The 22,147-nt window shown below is 32.8% G+C and overlaps 1 protein-coding gene and 1 pseudogene across 17 annotated transcripts in view; one reads left to right on the top strand and one right to left on the bottom strand.

Annotated features, from left to right (window-relative positions):
- Positions 1-22,147, bottom strand: part of NLGN1 (neuroligin 1) — a 732,068-nt gene that overhangs the window by 169,127 nt on the left and 540,794 nt on the right. The gene's annotated exons all lie outside the window — the stretch shown is intronic.
- On the top strand, positions 915-1,033 carry LOC118602092 (annotated as a pseudogene).

Here is a 22,147-nt window from a genome sequence, read left to right as displayed (position 1 = left end):
TTACATATATTGCTCTCCTGGAAATCCTCACTAAATAATAGTTTTTTTTTTTCTAAAAATAATTACAGTTATCATAAAAATTAAAATTTGAAATATTCTACTTTAGAAGTTTTTAGCAATATTAAGTATTTATTTTTCCTCTACAGGCATAAAAAAGTATGTAGCATGTATAAATAAATATTTAACTATTCAGTTTTGTTCTTGCATCTCCTACTCCCATTGAAAAAAACTCTAGAAAAAAGGCTTAAAATTCATTACAGAGTCACTGCGCATCTGTGAGGTTTTTTTCCTGGATTTCATTCTCTCTAGAGCCCAATTTTTGAAATTTTGAGCTATATAAAAATGTGCCTCCCTTGTCTGATTAATGAGACAATTGAACAAAAAGATAAAGGTCTAAATATACTAACTTTCTTTATGTTATCTGAATATTTTCTGAGCATTTACTACTAGCTATACAATTAGTTTTACATTACTCATTCTATTATCACAATTTATAAACTAAACTACTTCCCTTGAATAAAACAAGTTTCACTTAAAAACCAAGTTAGTGAAACTATTTTACAGATTTCAATGTTGTAGTAGTACATACACTCCTGTAAAATTATGGTACCTTGGTTGATGCATTCAAATAAATCTTAATGAAGCAACACTTTAAATCAGTGTAATGCTTCATTTCCTCACACAAAATATACAACATAATCTTATTTTATAAGTGAAAATAAATATTTTTTTCTTGTAAAAAAATTCTAGTTTTTTCTGTAATTTGTCACTTGATGTGTCCATCAGAGTGCTGATTTATCACCAAAATAATGCATATATGACACATAAGGTAAACTCTTTTGAGAATCAGTTTAAAATGTTGTTATTTGAATAAATCAGCTTTATAAATAGCTGCAAAAATATTCTGTGGATTAATCTATGGCCATGCTACCCTGAAGAAGCCTGATTCCATGTGATCTCATAAGCTAAGCAGGGTCAGGCCTGTTTAGTACTTGAATGGGAGACCACCCAGAAAGACCAGGTATTGTAGGCGAAAAAAATAAAAAAATAAGGGATTGTAAATTGACAAGGTTCTTGCAATCTGTGAGGTCAACCAATGGTTGCCTCGCTTAAAAAAATAAAATTCCATAGATTAATTGTTCACAAGTTGGCATACCTGGATCTGCTTTAATTATCTAGGTGCCATTGTTGAGAATTTCCAAGGGCTCCATATAATCTCATGGCCTGCTCCAGTAAGTGGTGATGCTCTTTGGAAGCAGCAGATAGAACACATTAGCCTTCTCCTGTATCCAAAATGTACTGTTATCCAGACAGAGGAAATGTTATTAAACAAGAAGTCTCCTTGACTCACATGCTAGATAGTTTTGGTTTAAAATATTTTGTGGCTTCTGCCAGCTTTTAATCTGATGTTTTCTCAGTGGGTAAGTATCATGAGCTAAGAATGTCCATACCTTTCTTATCAAAATGGAATTTATTAGCCTTTCTTTATTGGATGAGATCAGAAGTGACCTGCTATTAAAGAGACCTGTTAAAGGTATATCAGCACCAAATTGAGACTTTCTTTAGAACTACGAAAGAGAAATGGGCAGAAACTATTTCCCAAATATTTTTTGCTGAGAGGATAAATAATCTTAATGACAGTTTTAGCATTTTTTGGTTACTATAGTATAGGGAAGGTTTTAAATATATCATCTCTAATTGTCTCCAAACTCTGCCAGGTAGAATCTATTATATATATGTCACATATGTAGAAATAAAGAATCAGAAACTTAACGTGGGACACAATCTCCCTAACACCAATGTGTTTGTTTCTTTTATACTACAATGTCTTTGTATTTGAGTCTCCAGAAACTTCACCTTGCAAAAATTACACATGAACAGAAAACAAGAAAAAAAAAATCAAGATATATGGTTCTCAAATGAGACTGCAGCAAGACCCACTGAGACCCTACTGAATGCAGCCTGAGTGCAAAACAACTGTGAGGCTTACTCACACGTTCAGTGGCATGTTCCCCTGCATATACTTTACAGCTTCGGAATTAGATGGTTTAGGTTTTGTGGGGCCAGAGTGTATACAACTTGAGGTGGCTTCTTCTTTTTTTTAAAAAAAAATATAAAGACTAATTTAAGTACAAAATAAATATTTATTTAGAATAAGAAAATAAAGCACAGCAAATATTGAAATCTTGGGCATTCAAATATCTTTCGAGATTTCTTTACTATAAATAAATAAGGGATCTTACAAGCAAATAGTTTATGATCTTGATTGCCCCCTCTAAACCTAGATCATTATATACCTTTCGTTAACTGCCAGTACTCACAGGGACCTATGCGAATAAGAGATCTTGAATATTGGGCTTCTTTAGCATCATGTAAATTGTTTTGAGTGTAGACGATTCAAATGTACTTTAGTAATATTACCCATTATTCCTGATAATGAATCTTTGGGTTACCCACTTTCAATCCACAACCACCAATAGTTTTAGAACAGACACACACACACACACACACACACACACACACACACACACACACTCACATATTTTATAGTCTTGGAGGAGGGAGAAACTAATCCTGGCAGCGTCAAGAAAGATTTCATGGGAGATATGACAACTTAATTGTTTTGGGAAGACGTATGGGAGTCTGTTAGGCAAAAAGAACACAGAGAAGCAATTCCAGTTGAGATGAAAGCTCCGCCCGAACACAATGAAAAGGTGTTTGGGTCTTCTCTGACCCATCCTGCATCTCTGTAATCTGGTGCAGATCTAGACCCATTGTGAGTGTTCAGGAAACCCCAATGAAGTTTGAATAGAGTGATGGGAAGAATGCTAAAGCTTTATCACTGCATGCCCACAAAGCAGCTAACCTAATAAAGGAAAACTGGGTCTAATGATTAAAGAGCAGAATTAAATATATTATAAAATTTAGAATTATGACATTGCCTGTATCACTTAAAAAATCAATTATTTAAAAAATTATAAAACATCTTAATTTAAAATTACTGGTCAAATTTTAGACACAAGATATACATATATACGACAAATAATATAATATATAATATAAATTATCATTTAATTGGGTTAGCAATTACAAACTAATTGAATGATACGGTGTGGGCAGAGATATGCCAAATAAAGTGCTGTAGCTTAGTTTAATTATGATCTCAGATGTTTTATACCCAGAGTGATTCTTCACACAACAATGTAAAGTGTATATTCATAATATTAAATAAGCTATTTCCATGCATCATTTAGTAGTGATAAAGTTAATTACAGCAATAAAATTAATATATTAATAGCTTATTTTCAGTTGCATGGAGACATATCTAAATAGTGATATCTACAAGCATCAATAATCTACCTATGGATTATTTCTGTGTCTTCTTTATTTTTCTTTTTAGCTCTAACAGTAAGAAATAAATATCTTCAAATAAATTTGATTTCCCCCCTAAGATATTCTTTAATACACAAATGCTTGCCAGGTTTAGTGATAAAAACTGAAGGAAGAGTCATTTTAATTTGCAGAAATGTCTACTCCTATGTGTCTCCATTCTGCCCTCAATTAGAATGTGTAATTCCAGGGCGAGTTATACTGCCAACATGAGTATCAGAAATAAATTTTGATTCATTTTGTGACATTTTCAATCATGTCTGGCATTTACTTTAAAGAACCACTTAATCAAAACTGTTCTAATTTAGAGGTTCTGATTATCATTTAAATTGATTCACTATTTATTGATTGATTAAGGGACACAATCAACCAATATTATGTGGTTTAAATTTTTCATGTAATGATTTATCTTGACAGTAATCTTCCTTAAAATAAATTATTGGGTGTATTCTAAAATTCCCCAGATCCTATGACATGGAAATAAATATTTTTTTCAAATATTAATGGAATCGTTTGTAATTATTTTTCAGATTAATTAAAAATTAAGTTAGATTATTATAAGAACACCCTTTAAACACCACTCAAATTGGGATAAAATTTTGTGGTAGATTCCATACTTCTTTGTTAAATAGTTCACATAACTGTTTAAGAGTCTGTTAACACCACTCCAAGAGATATCTGGGTAATTAAACCTTGCTCTGGTTCCATAGCACTAAATTCAGGAGTGTACTTCGTTCAAGTGGGGTGATGTTAGAAGAGCATGAGTAATAGATGAGAAGTTTGTTCAGAATTAAGTAAACAAGGTATTTACTATACAATAGTAATCTTATTGTTCATTGTACAAGCCCAAGATTGATTAGCAGCTCCTGGTTCATGTGTGGTGGTCACTAGCCTCTATCTGGGCAGGGCTGTGTCCCACTCTACTTAACTTGCATGTTTTTAAGGCTGGACTGAAGTGAACAGTTGAGTTTTCAGAAGGTCTGATGTGACCCTTACCCACTGAAAATGATCCACAACTGTTTCTGCTAGTGAGGTCTCACTAGGGAAGCCCAGAAGCTTATGTCAATATTTGTCATAGCATAATGTTGCTGATTTCTCCGCTGTCAACTGTGTGCTTCCTTCGCATCTATCCTTCAGAAAAGTAAACTTGTATAATTTGCTAAAGTTAAATCTGTGTCTAATCCTAAATATTATCACTTGCAATTTGTTCCAGATTTTCAATATGTTTTCAACAAGAAAATATGTAATACTCCATAAATTAAACTCACTCTTTTCATCTTTTAATTGGTTGTAAGTATGAAAAACAGCTTTGAATTAAATATTTCCTGGTTTATGTCTATGTTTCCACTGAAATAAACATTGTTTAAATTAGTATAAAATTATAATCACAAGCAACACCTAAACTGCAGAAGCTTAACCATATATATTAGCACATTATATCTTTGCCAATAGGAAATGGGCGATAATTCTGATTTATAATTTCTGTTTGAGAGACTTTATTTTCCTAGCTATTAAACAGAGTCAATCTTAAGCAAAAGCATATGAGTTATCATTTACACCCTGAATCCTCTATTTGGAAACAAACCTTTTACTTTGAGAAGCTTTTTTCTACACTGGACTCAAATAAGCTTATATTACAAACATTCCTATTAGAGTCCTGTTTATGACCTGATTTCAATTTGATTGAGATTGACACCTTTCCTGTATAGTGTATTAGTCTCTGTTTTCTGCTAGTGCTTTTGATAAAGCAACCTTTGCTTTTACATTGGGTAGGAACTAACAGTTTACTTATTATCTCAATCCAGGCAATATTTACATTTTAAGTCATTCCCCAGTGGTGGTTCTCATGCTTTTAACCTACAAAGGATTGCTTTGAGTATTCCCTTGTACATCTTGTTTTGAAAGATTTTGACTATCATTTTATATTTTTGTGAAAATAAGTGATCAAAATGGATGCTATGATGAACATATACTAGATTCACATAAGAGTGTCTGCTCTATCAACCACTTTCCAGGAGCCACAGTGATTTCACTAACAGATCATCTGAACGTGTAGAATTACTATACTTTTAACCAAATGTGAAGAAGCAAAATAAGGTTTTTCATAAGGATTTCCAAAATACTAAAAATTATCTTTTAAGCTTCACTACTACTTATGTGGACTTCTACATGGGTGGAAGAAAGAACTGAAGCAAAGAATCAGTGTCTTAATCCAAAAGAATGATTTCAAGGTCTAGAATTTTCTACCAGTGGAGGAAATGATTTTAGGTAAATCTCATCAGCTCTATGCTCAAAAGATGTTCTTAAACATTCATCCTGAAACTATTCAGATATTCTAAGGTGGCTTCCCCTTCTAAGAATTCCGAAATTCTATTTTTTATTTTTATTTATTTTTTTGAACTTTTATTTTTTAAAAAGTTATTAAAATATATGCAGCATAAACTCTTTGTTAATCTCAGTAAAATATAATACTAAAATATGTAAAAGTTGTATATACTTAATAATTGATTAGAATTTTTTTGGTATTAAAGGAATGCCCTCTGTAACCCTATTATAACTTTATTCTATTCATTTGAAGAAACCAAAGGGTTGAATTAAGTATTTTCTAGATCCAGCTCTCACAATCTATGCTTCTTGACTTAATTAAATCTAACATTTTATTTTTTTATTGATTCATTATTCTCTAGAGAATCTGATTTAATAGTTGAGTTATATAGTTTATATTAATACCATACAAACATAACCTATGGAATTATTTAAGTATCGAAGCCATTTGATACTTGGAAAAACTTTCACACAAGAAAGCATGTTTTATTCAAAGTCATTCACTTTATTAATAGAAGAACATGATACCCTTTACATTGGGAGCCACAATATGTCTTAATGTCCTCAATTTGAGTCCTTTATGTTTCAAATACACTGCACAGGTACAACAAACACTTATACCAGTAATGTTTCATCTGTCTATTCCCCAATCACTCATATATCATTAGCTTCCTCATAGCGACTCTGGCCATGAACTCATTTTAACTCTATGGTCAGTTTCTTCTGTGGTGCTCCCAAAGCAGTCCTTGATCCTTTGCCTATGCTAAAACAGCCACACCAATACCTTTCCCTAGGCCACCCACAGTGTCTGCTTTGTCTGTTCCTGCCCTGGACTGACAACATTGTGGGACGCAGTTAGCTTTACTGACACAGCCGGCCTCACATTCACGTTGCCCAGTTTCAATTCAGACCTCACCTTTGTACCACAGACCTCTATTTTGCCATCAGTGCCCTTGATGTGCTCCCTGCTTTCATAGTTTTATTATTATAAGTCATCGATTTATAACTTTTGAGAGTACATTTTCCAATCTTGATTTGGCTTTTCTACAGGCATCTGTTTCATAAAAATCTCAGAACGAACTCTTCACCATCAGGTCAAATTTAGTTTTCTGCTGGCTTTCTCTGGTCCCTACAGAACACCATTTTTCAGTTCTTTCAAGACTGAAACCACTTCTTCCTCCTTAATCCTCTTCCCCAACGATATAAAGTCTCTCTTTGGGATGGGGAATCTTCATATCACACTTTTGGTTAAGTGATTTTTGACAAATTAATGAATTCTCTAGTTCTCAAATTTATTTTATAGAATGAATAAAGTAAGCCACTGCTACTCAGTGTAATTGTGAGGCTTAAATAAAGTAATGAAAAGTGTTTTTCTTACCCTAGACTTAATGTCCAAAGTCTCTCCACTATATTTGCCCTTTTTGTCAGCCAAGTAGCCTAATTGTTTTTACTTCTCAGTTAGCAACAAAGCATCTCTTCCACCCATTTATTCATTCAGATCCCTCCCACATGGAATGTCTTCTAACCTCTGTTAAAATCTTTCTTTAGGCGTTGTCAAAATCACTTCCTTCAGGAGGGTTTCCTGATCCTGCAACTATATCTAACTTGTATGTAAGCTACTTGAAAGCAGAAAACTATCTCTGTATCCTTATAAATTCTTAGCATAGTTTCCCACAGAAAGTGTGTGCTTAATAAAGAATTGAATGGACTAAGAATATTTCTTATCTGCTCGCCAGACTCATATTTTTAAATGCCTACTTGACACTTTCTTAGGTGAGATAGCCTACTCTTGCCTCATATTCCACACAATAAAACTAAATTTTCATCACTTCCTCCTAAGTTGATTTTATTTCCCTACATACCTATGTCCTTCAATATTCAATCAACATTTCCTTATCTTACAGGATTAAACACTCAGTTATCTCTAAAACAAAATTGTGATAAAATAATACAATAATGAAAAACTGAAAGCTGCCTCAAATCCCTGTTATTTTTTCATGATTCACCAAGAAATGTAAAAGTTTTCCTATTTAGATTTTCACTTTTTAAAAAAATCTCATCTTAGCCATGCTCCTTATTCTTAATGAGTACAACAACTTCGTAGTAACTTATCAGCTTATATATTTAGCCATTCCTGACATCTAAATAAAAATAGTTTTAAAATTAATGTTCTGATATTTAATATATAAACTTTTATATTAAAATGTCAGGGATTATGAGGTGCATGTTATAAATTATCTGGCAAATGATAACAACTACTACGCATAGTTATAGTGCTTTTATCCTACATTTAATAGAAAATCTTAGGCAGGAACCTTTTTCCTAGGTTCTCTTTAATTCACCTTTGATAGTCAGCTTTTTCTAGAGTTGCAGAAAAAATATCATACTCCACATTGCTTCTAACCACCTCCCAAACCATCATTCTCTGCTCATTTATCCATATTATAACAGTGTCGTAATGATAACAACTAATATTTATATACTGATAAATTATTATATGTGAAACTCTACATTAGAAATTGTATGATAGCTGTTTCACTTAATCCTTACAATCACCCTATTATTGTTTCCATTTCACCGGGGAAGATAGTGAGATTTAGGAACGTTTAAGTCACCCAGCTCAGGTAATACAAGCAGTAAGTTTTAGAGCTGGATCTCAAAACCTGGTCTTTCTGCCTCCAAATCCTGTGGAGGTTCAGACTACTTTCCTGTCACTGATCTGAATACTGAGATAATTTCTTTATCTCTCTTGATCACCAGGCTAAAAGCTATCTAGACAGCTGCACAATCAATGAGCTCCCTGCACTGTTTCCTGTGTGGTCCAGTTTCACACCTCCATGCACTATTATCAACTCAATTGGTTGAATTTCTCCTCCCTCTAACTAAAAATATGTTTAAATAATATACATTTTAGTTTTACACATACTTAGGAGAAAAATGTGTGATACACATGCAGGTGGATATCTCAAGGGTATCATAACCCCCCCCCCCCCGCCTTCATGTGCCATATATATATAAACAGAAACTCTCATCCATGAGATATCCCTTCAAAATGACTCCCAGGATATTCCATATTCTTCATTCCTACTGTCATCATTTCTCTGGTCACTGCACTAACCTTCTAACTTGTTTCCATCATCTGGTCTCTTCCCTACAATCTTACCTATGCACAACCCTGATCAGAGTTACATTTCTAAAACCCCACTTTGATCATGGTAAACCCTTGCTCACAAACTGAAGGACACATTTCAATTATGTAGCCTAGCTTCCAAGGCAGTTAAGTTCCTTCTAAGTACTTTACCTGACTTCTCCATGAGGTTCTGCTATAGCTAACACACTACTTTTTCTATGCCTTAATGCGAAGTCACAGTTATTCTAACTTATATGTCATGAGGCTTCTCTGCTTTTCCAGAAACATTAAACCCCTTTCTTTATACCTCTCCAAAGCTTATGCCAGTCTCCTGTTTTCTAATATGAACCTCCTTTTTTTGAAACTGTTATCCCCCACAGTTTAGCACAGAATTACACACACACACACACGCACAGAATTACACACACACACCCCCACACACGTATAGCAATAACTCTTTTCTTCCCACCAACTCATTTCTCTTTATACCTGCATGTTATAGGTATAGTATCACCTTCTCCTCCCCCTTCCCCACACCCACTTTAATGTGGAATATACTTGCTGTTCAACAAAGTGTTTTCAGTTTGCATTTTTACATTAAAAATTCAAAATGTATTTTTACTGCACTTATTATCTTGAGAAGTGTCATATTAAGAGTTTAAAATGAAGCAGAATTAATGTCAATTAAAGGGAACTTGTGGCTTAGATAGTTTCTTTATAAAATATAACTTCTTCAGGACTATCAACATTTTCTAAACCCATAATACTTAAAGTCAAACTAAAAGCTTACAAATAAATTCAATCTACAGCGAATATTTCTGTTGAGCAAATTATGCTTTGCAAATTCTAAATGCAAAATAGACTTATTAGGCTCAAATCAAGTAAATGCAGGGTTTAGAGAAGAGAGACATTACAGGAGAAAATAGCTAACATACTAAGCTCATGGTAGCAGTCTGTGACAGACTTGAAGCTTTGCAACAGATGCCGATGTTTTTTCTACAATATATGCATTCAGTACATTTTTGCTGTGCTCCCTAACTTACCCTCAAGATAGGGCCCTAGAGTACTTAGAGCAGGCAGCCACTGTACAGCAAATTTAGAGAAGTTCTAAAGGGCCACCCTCAGCACCACTTTCCCTCTCAGCTATTTTCACAGTGCCTGAAATGCCAATTTCCAGTAGTTAAAGCAAGGAAGCCCAGTTAAAATGCAAATGAACATATATTGTTAGAAGGAATGACTCAAGGGGGATGAAAAGTACTCAAATCTCGCCTACTTCCCAGTTCTGCCTCAGGCCAGCCTGCTGAGAGGAAATCCTATATTGCTTCAAAGTAAATAACTTGGGTGTGCTGTTCAGGACTTTTGTGTCTTGATTCTCAAGACAATTTCTCTGTACTTGAACATTCCAAATTTACTTTCTTTAATATTTATGTCCTTTGGAAATTTCCTTCGAATGCCCCAAACTATTTTCTTCAAATAGATAAATTTGATCGCCCCATTTCTTAGAGGGTGTTTAAGTTTAGACATCCCTGGCACAAGGTGTAAAACATAACTTAAACTAGTCAACAAAGCTGGTCTGTATAGATTTATAACAATGTTGCCAATGAAATTTCTCTTTTAGAACACTGTGCCCCATTAAAGTAGAGGAAACTTGAGAACAATTACTTTTAGAGAAATCTACTCAGGTATACCCACCTCAATCCAACTAAAACTTCATCTAACTCAGTAACTATATTGAGAAGGAAAGTAACACTGACCTTTCCAGTAGACTTTTAAGATTTTCTAAACAAATGCATTATAAACCTCTTCTCTAATTTAAAACAGAAGAAAATCAATTCTAGAAATTAAATTTTCAATTATTGATTTACCATTTCTAAATACTCAGTAGAAGTTTCTACAGTTAGCACAGCCTCTATAGTCAGTAATAATACACCCCCAAAATATATTCTATTTTTACTAAATTAAATTCTCAGTTGCACTATAATTTAATAGGATTTTGGAGGTAGAAAGGAAAATTTATTAAGTTTATCTCGGTCTCTTAATAACAAAAAAGAAAAAAAAACATTCAAGATTTGCCAACTCTGACAGTTTTAAACACGGTGTTATTATTAACATATTTTACTGTGCGACGGTGTTTTAAATTTTTATTTTTTCCTTTATCTGAGGGAGTTACTTAAGGCAACTTCTTTCAGTAAAACAGTGAAATAGGTATAATTTTTATTAAGCAAAGAACTCAGAAATACCAGGAAAGAAAAGGATTTTAGATTAAATGTGTCAAATAAATTTTTCTGTTCAATTATTTTTATCACCAAGAACATCAGTCTGAGAAAAACATTAGTTTCAGTGAAAATATTTTAAGAATTTACTTGCTATCAAATCTCTCTTGTATCAAACACTAGGCCAAGTACTTAAACAAACTGTTGGTTCTGATCTATTGTGTATAAGTCATAATTTCCAACACGAAGAAGTCATTCAGATGAAAAATCCTGCCAAAACACACCTTGCCTCAAGCAAGGCTCAATTTAAGTTTAGCAATGGAAAAATAAAGAATGTCATGGAGATATGATTTTACCTCCAGATCACATAATACATCCTTGTTGACAGATCTTAGTTATACTTAGCTACAGTAGAACTATCAACCTAAAAACAACGAAAACATGAGATACATATACATATACTAGGATTTGATCCATAATCCATCTAAAAGTTGTATTTAGATGTAATGGAAATCTATCTGTGTCAATAGAAAAAGTTAAATAAGAAAAAAAGCTTTTATTAAAAGTAAACTCAACTTTGGAATAAGTTGACAGGTTACTTATATATATTTGAAATAATTTGACTAGATTTGACTAGATATTTATACCTTATCTTGACAAATAAAAACCAGTCCATTATTTTCAAGTCACATTAGTTACTAGATCATCTGTTCTAAATGAGGGGAAGAGAACAAAAAAGAATATAAACTACCTTGGCAAATTTGTATTAGTGAGACCTAAATTATTTAGTCTAAGAATTATTTATATAGTGATGTTGGCATTAAGTCTGTTGTAAAAACCCTTTTAAGATCTCAAAAATACCATTACCATATCTTGCGATTTAAATTTACTTTAAAAATCCACTTTTGTAAACCCAAATGTATTAGTTATCCAATGCTGTGCAACAAATTAGCCCCAAACTTCATGGCTTAAAACAATAATATTTATTATCTCACAGTTTCTGTGGGTCTCAAATTTGGGTGTTGCTTAGCAGAGTCCCCTGGTTCAGGGTTTCTGACAAGACTGCAGTCAATGTATGAGCCACGGCTGCTGTCGTCTTAAGGCTCAAATAGCGGATTGACATGCTCCCAAACTCATTCATGTGGTTCTTGGCAAGATTCAGTTCCTTGAGGATTGTTGAACTGAGGTCCTTCCTCATTTCTCTCTGGTCAGAGGCCACTCTCAGTTCCTTGCCTCATGGGCCTCTCCACAGGGGAGCTCATAATATTGCATCTGGATTCGTCATAACCAAGTAATTAAGAGCCAGAGGGAGAGAGAGTGTAAAAGGGCAAGACAGAAGTCACGTTGTTTTACAACCTAATCACATTAGACATATTCTATTCACTAGCAACAAGTCAGTAGGGACCTTGCTCACACCTGAGGAAAGGGGATTACACATAAGAAAGTATAAATACCAAGGAGCAGGGTCACTGCGAATAGCCCGCCACACTGCACAGGGAGATTCAAATTAATGTCTTAAAACGTTTAAATCTTGCTTGAATTATTCTTCATAAAGAGAATCTCTCTATTAGAAGTTAAGATTTGGTTATGTATTTTAAAGAATATTTTCCAAATATATTTCAGAAGATATGATAATGAAGAATTTATCATAAAAATATAAAAATATATTTTGTTTCAGGGCTATATATTGTATTTATCTATAAAATGATTAGATGCCTTATAAAATATGTACCTTTCTTCAAAAATATTTTAAAGTGTTTGATTATATAATATAATAAGAGCTAACATATCTATAGTACTTACAATGTGCCCACTATTGTTTTAAGTATTTTATTTATGTGTGTATATACATACATATGCTCAAAATAACTATACAGATAAGTAGGGTAATTAAACTAGTTCAAAACTCAGACATGGCACAATTAAGTAATATATCCAAGATTACACAGCTAGTAAGTAATGGAATCAAGATTTGAACTCACACTATAAATCTATCTCCTAAAATTATGTTTTTAATTACTATATTATATGTTCATATGAGTAAGATGACAGATTAATACTCAGAATTATCTCCCTTTTCTTCTCTCTACTCTCCCTTTTCTTGTTTCACTATTCATTAACTAATTAATCCAAAAATATTTTATACCTACTAAATTCCAGTCCTATATTAGTAATGAAGTGTTATTTTCATGCAGCTTCCAATATGTTTTTCTTAGGTTATTTCTCTGTTTATTTTTTTTAATACTAAAAAATATTTAGTTATTCATATTTTAGGATCTATTTCTTTTGCCTCTATTTTATCATTAATTTTTTTAATTTATAGAAAAATTGAAAGACTAATAAATAAATACCTATAAACTCTTTTCCTAAATTTACCAAATGTCAAAATTTACATTCCTTAATATAAATATAAATATAAATTTATATAAATATAAATCTACCTCTCTTATTATTGTTTTTGGTAAGCTATTTGATATCAAATTTTAGTACTTCATATAAAATATGGGAACCTCACAACAACATAATTTCATTTATCTTTCATACTCTGAGCTATCGTTGTCATATATTTTATGCCTATGGAATAAAACCTACAATACAGCACTATTATTTGAAACAAACAGAAATATTTTTAAAAATAAGAAAATGAAAAGTGATTACCTCCTCTATTTACTCCAAAATTTATCATTTCCAATGTCTTTCATTTTTTCTTGTAGATCAGTTTCCATTGGTGTTATTTCCCTCAGCATCAATAACTTTTAAAAAGCATATCTTGTAGAAAAGGTCTGTCAGTGATGAATTCTGTCAGCTGTCAGTCGTTATTTAATGCTTAATTTTGAAAGATATTTTCAATGGAAATAAAATCCTGAGTTATTTTTCCATTCTATCAACATTTTTAAAATGTCAATCTATCCTCATCCAAACTCCATTAATTCTGATGAGACATCAGCCGTTGTTCATATCATTGTTCCTATGTACGTAATGATGTTTTATATTCTTTGGTTGCTTTCAGGGTTTTCTCTTTAATGTTGGATTTTAGCAGTTTGACTGAATGTGATTCTCTTTCTATTTATCTTGACTGGTATTCCCTGAACTTGAATCCATAACTCGACATTTTTAAACAGGTTTGGTAAACTTTTAACTATTATTTCTTAAAAATTTTTCATCATTCTTTCTCTCCACTCTTTTTGGGACTCCTATTATATGTAACTGAAGTCACGACATCATCTCTCAAGTTATTCAGACTCCATTGTATTTCAAGCTTTGAAAGTATTCTTTGGACTGAGGACCTTCTATTCTGTCTTCAGTTTACCAATCTTTTCCTCTACAGTCTCTAAACTTCTTTTAAGTCTCATCATTAACTTTTAAAATTTCAGATATTATAACTTTTAGCTTTAAGGTTTTCATTTGTCTCTTTTTCATAATTTCTACAATATTGATGAGATTTCTCCATAGATTTAATGATGCACACTCCTTTTAAATTCTTAAATTAATTTATAATGGTTAAATTTCTTTTCTACCAGTTCTAAAATACAAATCATCCAAGCTCTGTTTCAGTAACTGCCATTTTATTGATTACGAGTCATATTTTTCTGTTTCTTTATGTATCTAACATATTTTAACTTTTTTTCTGCTGAAGGGAGCAGTAGGGATAATATATTTCTGGGACTTTATATTGTCAATATACACAATTTTGAACTTTTCTTTTTTAAATTCACAAAATGTCCTGGAAACTATTTTATATCTTCATATTGAGATATGTCTCATTATTTTTCATGGCTACATAGTATTCCATTACGTGAATATATGGCTTACTCACACTGTGTTTTCTATTATCTCATCAACATTATCTCATTTTTTTATTAAATTTTCAGAGAGTTAGGCAAAAGTAGTCTCATGGCTTTTAGTTTTTTTCTATCTGAAAATATAATAATGTATATGATATCTATTTTCTTTTTTCATTCTGCCCTTTTTTCTTGATCAAGGTAGATAATGGTTCATCTAATATGTTGATGTTTCAAAATGACAACCTTTTTATTTATTTATTATTTCTATTGCTTTCTCTTTTCTACTTAATTAAATTCAATCTCTTTATCATTTACTTTTTTCTTGTGTGTGTGTGTATGTGTGTGTGTACTTACCTTCCTGGGCCAAGAAATTCATTTATATCATTCTTTCATATATATTAATATAAATATTTAAGGTTATGAATTTTCCTCTGGTCCCTGCTTTATTTTCATTGCATATATTTGAATATGTGGTCTTTTAGTATTAATTTTTGAAATTAGGGCTCATATTTCATATTTCCCCTTTTTCTCAGAGTTGTTTAGTATAGAATTATAATATTTCCAGGCAGAAAAGTATTTTTAAATTATTTTCTAGTTTTGTTGTGTATTGATAAGAAACTGTTGCTATTGTAAAACTTTATATAACATAATAAGATTTTCTTTATAACCTTTACTTCTTTTATATTGATTTCATTTTGCCCTATCTTATAGTGATATAATAAAGTCTTCTTTTACTTCGCAATGGCATTTTACATTTTACATTTATAAATTAAAATAAAAGATATATGCCTTTCAGAAAAGTTTGCATGCTCATATTTAAAAATGTCATGGTGTTATCAACCTTATCTATCTCTTAGCTCATTCTGAGACAACTTCCCGAAATTCATACTCAAACACTGGACTCCCTTTCCATGCTTTTCAGAGCATCTAACTGGTATATTTTTAACTTCTGCTTCTTAGATTGACTTTACCCAGCCAACTTCAGTTCATCTGCCCAAGCTATTCTTGCTTCTTCCTTCACTCATCCCCTTTAGTGAAGTCTTTTCAATCCACTAAGGAAGCTAATTAGTCTCCTCTCTCCAGGTTGCCATGAGCATCATGTATTGTTTTAAGCATTTATCTTTCTGGATTGTAATGATTTTAATTCCTCTGTTCTTCTACTGCCTCCTCTACTTGGCAGTAACTTCTATGAAGGCCAGAAGCCTTCTTTACTTATACATTCAAAGAGTCCAATACAGTGGGTGGCACACAGTAGCTGGGGAAGCCTCAATAAATATTTGATAGACAGTGAACCAATTAACTCGATAACAACTCTGAATGCTTTCTGAATGCCAGGCCCTTAAATTATCTCACTTATTACCCAAAACCTCCCTGATTTCTATATATGACAAAGTACCCTTTTGGTAACTATTCTACTGCCCTACATATACTCATATACATATTACCATTATACATATTACCATCTGAATAGTAATTGTATTCCTACATATCTAGTTCTTTGCTAGATAATAGGCACTTATCTCAGAGGAAATTTTCTATAGCTTGGTAATACGATTGCTAAAGAATCACTTGTTGGATGAATGAATGAATAAATGAATGTATAAGTGAGACAAGTACCACTGGCAAGTCAAAGACTCTGGTTGCTATAATCAGCACCTAGCATAATGTTATACCTGGGAGACAACATAATAAAAGTAATTATTATATATAATTATCATACTTAATTCATTATTAAATTAGTAGTCAGAGTATTTTGAGTACATGTATTTTAATAAGAAGGTAGTTTCTAAAATGGTAAAGAAATAACATTAATAAGAGATTATGTTTCTGTCATCACAAAAGCAATGATTTCAATGATACTTATATTTTGGAGAAAAAAATTTAGGTAAAAAAATAGTTTTCTCCTCTGAAAAATAAGACTGTGAATGAATGATACATATGACATATACAGATCATTGTAGTTTTAAAAAGCTGTGATATAACATTCCAGTTCATACAATTACTGTTTTCTTTTCAAGAAGTACTTTCAAGCCACTGAATTATATTGTCTTTTTAGTTGATATTTTATCAGTTAGAATTTTTGGAAAACAAAAATTTAAGAATTAAGAAATGTTGTGGTTTTTGTTTGTGAACAACATTAGGAGATACTCAAACACCACTTGGCCCAAGGAGGTCCTTTAACAGGTGTTAATAAGGAAAAAAAAAGTCAATTTGTATCTAAAATAGAATACCGTAGATGAAAATAGAATGTAGGAATTTCTTCTATTTTATAAGCCTTGATACCTTAATATTTGATAATTACAAAGTAAGCTTTTGAATAAATTGTCAATAATTTTCTATTGTCTGTCACTTCTAAACTTTGAAAGCTTTTTAAAAAGTCATGTCTACTTTTCCAAAATTTTTATGTAATTTAGATCAATGGATCTGAATCAAGCTGAAACTACTAACAATAATATTGATTTTATAAAAAATGTATCTTAATTACTCTTATTCTTCTTTAGAAAAAGCATTTCTATCCCTCCTCTTTCACATAGACACATCTTAAAACTGGTATATAAGTTAAAGAAACACATTGAACTAGTCTTGTGAAATGTCTAGGCTTCCAATTATTTTCAACTAAAATTCAGACAGTTGACTTAAGTCAACAACAGATGGCTTGAGGCTTGTTTAAAGAAGAAATTATTTCACTTCACATGTAAGCTTCTGAGATGTGCAGTCAACTGCTGCGTTTTCGCACATAATTTCTAGAATCTCATTTTAAGAAAATGCATCCAAAGAAAATTCAACGAAGAACTGGCAACTTTTGAGTTTCTTCCCCTTTTAGAGCAGCTCGGACCTCATTAGCTTACCTTGCTGGTCCTTACTAAATAAATTGGATTGAAGGTGCTGCTGTTTGATGTTATTTTTATCTCAAATACTTTTAATTAATTCTCTAGATAGCTATTTTAAGCATTTTAATTAGCTATACTTACACCTATGGACCATTAAAGCTAAAGACAATTCTATATATCTTTTTAAGAAATTTCATATGAATTGACAATACTTCTCACAATGGTGACCAGGAAGGCTGAAGAAATACTTTATCCCTCTAGTTCTACTATTCTTTTTGGCTGGCCCATCCACAGAGCATTTACCAATTCCACTGGCTTTCCTCTGAATGTAATGACTTTCCTTGTACTCTGTTAAAAATATATCCCCACAAATCAAGAAGCAGCAGATTCAGACTAAGTGGCTGAGAAGATTTACATTCTATTGCTAACCCAGTTATTACTCTGCTGAAAACCCCATAGCATCAATATAATGAATCCCTCAACTTCTGCAGCAAGCGCAATTTTTCTTCCCAACCTCATTGGCTTCCAACTTTCTGCTTGACCTTTTACAATCTGTGTGCGGCAGAACTTCATTACAACCTTTTAATGATGCACAAATGGCACACAACACCAAGGTCACAGAAGATCCCAAGTGAAAACTTTTCAAACACCACCAGAATAAATATTGAGACCTAATTTAAGAGGCAAAATAACCTTATGGAGAAATCATACCTTAGGATTTAGTACATCTCCCAAAGGCTGATAATACAAAATATTGACAGTATGGTAAGTTGAATACACTCAATGCACCCTTTTTTAAGAAGAAAAGAATCTGATTTCTCAAGCTATAAATAGCTAAGGGATCCCGAATGGTTCCTTTGGTGTCCTATCTCAGTGCTAGAAGGATAATAGTTTTAAAATTCCAACCCAGACAGGTTTCATTACATAATTCAAAACATTGATATAAGCTCAAGAAGCCAACACTCATATATTTTTTCTTATCAGCTTGAGCCAGCAAAAAGCACTTCAAAATCCCACTGTAAAATAAGTTAAGAATGTGAGCAGCACAAAATTACAGCATGGATCTTCACATGATTGATTGACTGAAAGTGGAGGAATCTTGAAGGTGTAGGAGTAAGCAAGTTGAATTATAAGACAGGATGGTGTGTAGCAAGAAAGAGGAAGGGAGAGTTTGATTCTGATCAGCAATCTCCTTCAAAAAAAAAAAAAAAGAATATTTGCTTGGAGAGAGAGTAAAGGGAAAGAGACTCAAAGAAAAGTTTAGCTTCACTCATTTTTAATCTTACTGCTCAAGGAGAATAGAGAATAAAGGAGAACACATATGTGCTTCTTTTCACAGTTTTAAATCAGTTCCATGGTTGGTTCCCATTTTCTTTTTTCCTGTCCTTCCTCTTCTTCCTCTTTACTTTTTACAACTCAAAAAGTCCAACTTATGCATTGCTGAGGTTGTGTGATCTGCTAACACAGGAGCAGCCTGTTCAGGTTTGTTTAAAATAGGGGAAACATTCTAATTCATTGTTCCCTCTACCATTTTCATCTCCCAAATCAATTTTTTTATTATAAAGTACATACTGGATACCATGTGAAATACAAAAGGGAAAAACAAGTCCCTGATCTGAAGACTTGAGTCCAACAATTGTGGTCCCATGATGATCACCCTCAATGCCCTTTGAAAAGCTAAGTAATTACTATGGATGCCTGTACTCTAGCTCACATTCACCAGAAGTTTTAAAGAGGACAAAGATGAGAGTTCAAAAGCCACAGATATTGGTTCTAAATCTCTGAGGGCCTTGAGCCCTTAGATACAATGTGTACAATGGAATAAAAAGGTGGGTTATGCTGCCATAACACAGCCAGTTTCAAATATCCAGCCTAGGCATTTGATAGCTATGTAAATTCAGCAGAATTATCTAACTTCCCTGAGCCTCAGTTCTTTTTTGTCAGTTTGTAATACTATCTAACTTGTGGAGTTATTTTAAAAAATTAGAAGTAATTATACATATAAAGCTTCTTGCACAGAGGCTGCCACCTAATGGTGTCTCATTAAATGGCGATGGTGGTCATCATAAGGCATATGACTTGATTCAAATGTTGCCAGAAGTCATAGATATTCAATTTTACTAAGAAGAATCTCAATAACTATGAAAAATGGCTATTAGCTTAAATAACAAGTATGTTTTCCTAAGATTTTTGCAGAAAGGGGCGTTTGATTTAGTTTAGCACACTATTTAGTAGTGAGTGAAATCGGGAATAGAGGCTGGTGCATTGTATATCAGACCCACAAATTTGATTACTTCAATTTCCCCCACACTCTCTCCTAAATTTATAGTAGTTCCAATCTTGAGCAATTCCATCTCCTTAGCACTGAAAATACTGTTATATGGACTTCTAACATATTATCTTTTCCTGGCAAAGTTGACTTTGGGCCATGATAACCCATGGCTTTATTTCATAGTCCAAGTCAATGCTGGGGACAAAGCGATCCTTTTACTATATTAACTAGCTAGGCTAACTCAAGAAGAAATACTAGATTGGGCCATTTACCCTGTTAGGATCTCTGCCATAGGCTCCGGGGCCCACACAGTATGATAGCTGGCAGCTCTGGTAGTGGGCACATTGTGAAAGCTCAGAAAGGTATTAAACAGCAATGGAAAACTGTTCATATTCTCTGTAGATACAGCTGCTATACACATTTGTGAATATATTTGTAGATCAGATTACTCACATTTCCTCCTCGAGCCTGCAGGGTTGAAAGTGAAAGACCTGGCATTTGCTTTAAGAGTTCTCAATATCTTACCCAAGGAAATGTTGAACCTTTGGCAATAGAAGTTATCTATAAACAAAGAGGTTTCAGCAAATTTACTGCTTTATATATTTCTGCATAGAAATTTGCTGCTTTAAAATTTTAGAAAAATTGTATGGGTTATTTTAAGAAATAATTTTTTTTTAACAACAGCCATACAAAGCATATGTCTACTTCTAAATTATCCCTACATGTTCTGGCAGAGGTAAGTCAGGTAAAATTAATAATAAAAGATGCATCAATATTTTTATTAATATTTAAAATATATATGCAAGTGACTTATGATGTGAATTATCAAGTAGTTTTTGATTCTTATTCATCTATATACTTATGAATTCTTAAGCAAATATTTATCAGTATCTACCTATTGTGTTTCAGGCAATTTGATGAGCCCTGGGAAATGGCAAGAGAGAAACAAGATGAAATACATAATTCTCTCTATTAGTGCTACAACATGACACTCCTAATGATTTTTTCCAAAATCCGTAAAAGTGAGATTCATCTGCAGTGGGATGGGAACTGTGTCCAATTCATGCGCTTTTATCTAATTTAACTGAAACAGGTACTCTCCAGTAAAAATGCCTTACTTTGCCATAAAATTTCATTGTGTACAAACACATGGAATTAAAAAAGTGAAGTTTTCATAATTCTAAAAAGTCAACTGTGAAAATATAAACTGCCTCTCTGGCTAATTCCCCATGCACAGATCACTTATACATGAATAATGATATAAAAAGCTCTGAACTCATTCATTTGACAGAGGAGGCATAACAAATACTGGTAAATATAGTCTTACCTGCCTTGTTACAACTTGCTATCTGTATTGTTACTGCGTTCTGCAGTCACTTCACTGCAAATGCAAAGAAATTGTCTTAGCTATAATTCTTTCTTCTCTCATATCACCATCGATGCCCTGGGAGAATGCCAGTCCAAATCTTTTACCCTTCCTTCTATATCTGACTTTACAAGAACATCTCTTCAACATCTAAGACTACCTTCTTTCCATAGTAAAAGAGGTGAAAATTTATAGCTAATTAAAAGAAATTATTTCCCCCAACAAGTAAAGCTAGTTTTGTAATTATACCCAGGGAATTAAATACCTACAATACCTTTGATTGAAGATAATTTCTTCTCCATATTGAAAGTCATCTTTTTTGATTGAGCTTTGGGAGAGATGCTAATGAAGAAATGAGGGGGAAAGAATAGCCTACCTAGCAAGTCAGATGAACAGAAGCAACTCTGGAGAACAATGGGTGATAGATGTGGCAGCCAGATTGTTCTCCCATCAACATAACACCACGACGATTGTAGGATCAATGTCACCTTCAGCCAGAACTGGCTTCTGGTGGCAAGAATAATGTATATGAAAGATTAGAAGACTTTATCAGAGGATATTCCTCATATGCAGTTGCCAAGCAACTCGTTTCTATGCCCTGTGTCTTGGTGGATGGTTTTGTATGTATATTAAATTATACTTTTAACATTTCTGCCTGGCTATCCCCAGTCCTGGGCTGGACAGAAAATATGGAATGCCCAGGAGTTCTTGCTGCCAAATTGCAGCTCATCAGCATCTCCACAGGTGCGGACTTTTTTTTTGTGCTAAGCATTGCATTATGTGTAATTACTAGAAATTTCCCCCCATCCCAACCAAAAACAGTGCCCTGACAGAT

This window comes from Rousettus aegyptiacus, unplaced genomic scaffold (assembly GCF_014176215.1).
Source record: "Rousettus aegyptiacus isolate mRouAeg1 unplaced genomic scaffold, mRouAeg1.p scaffold_m13_p_4, whole genome shotgun sequence".
Classification (NCBI taxonomy): domain Eukaryota; kingdom Metazoa; phylum Chordata; class Mammalia; order Chiroptera; family Pteropodidae; genus Rousettus; species Rousettus aegyptiacus.
This window is presented reverse-complemented; position numbering and strand designations above follow the sequence as displayed.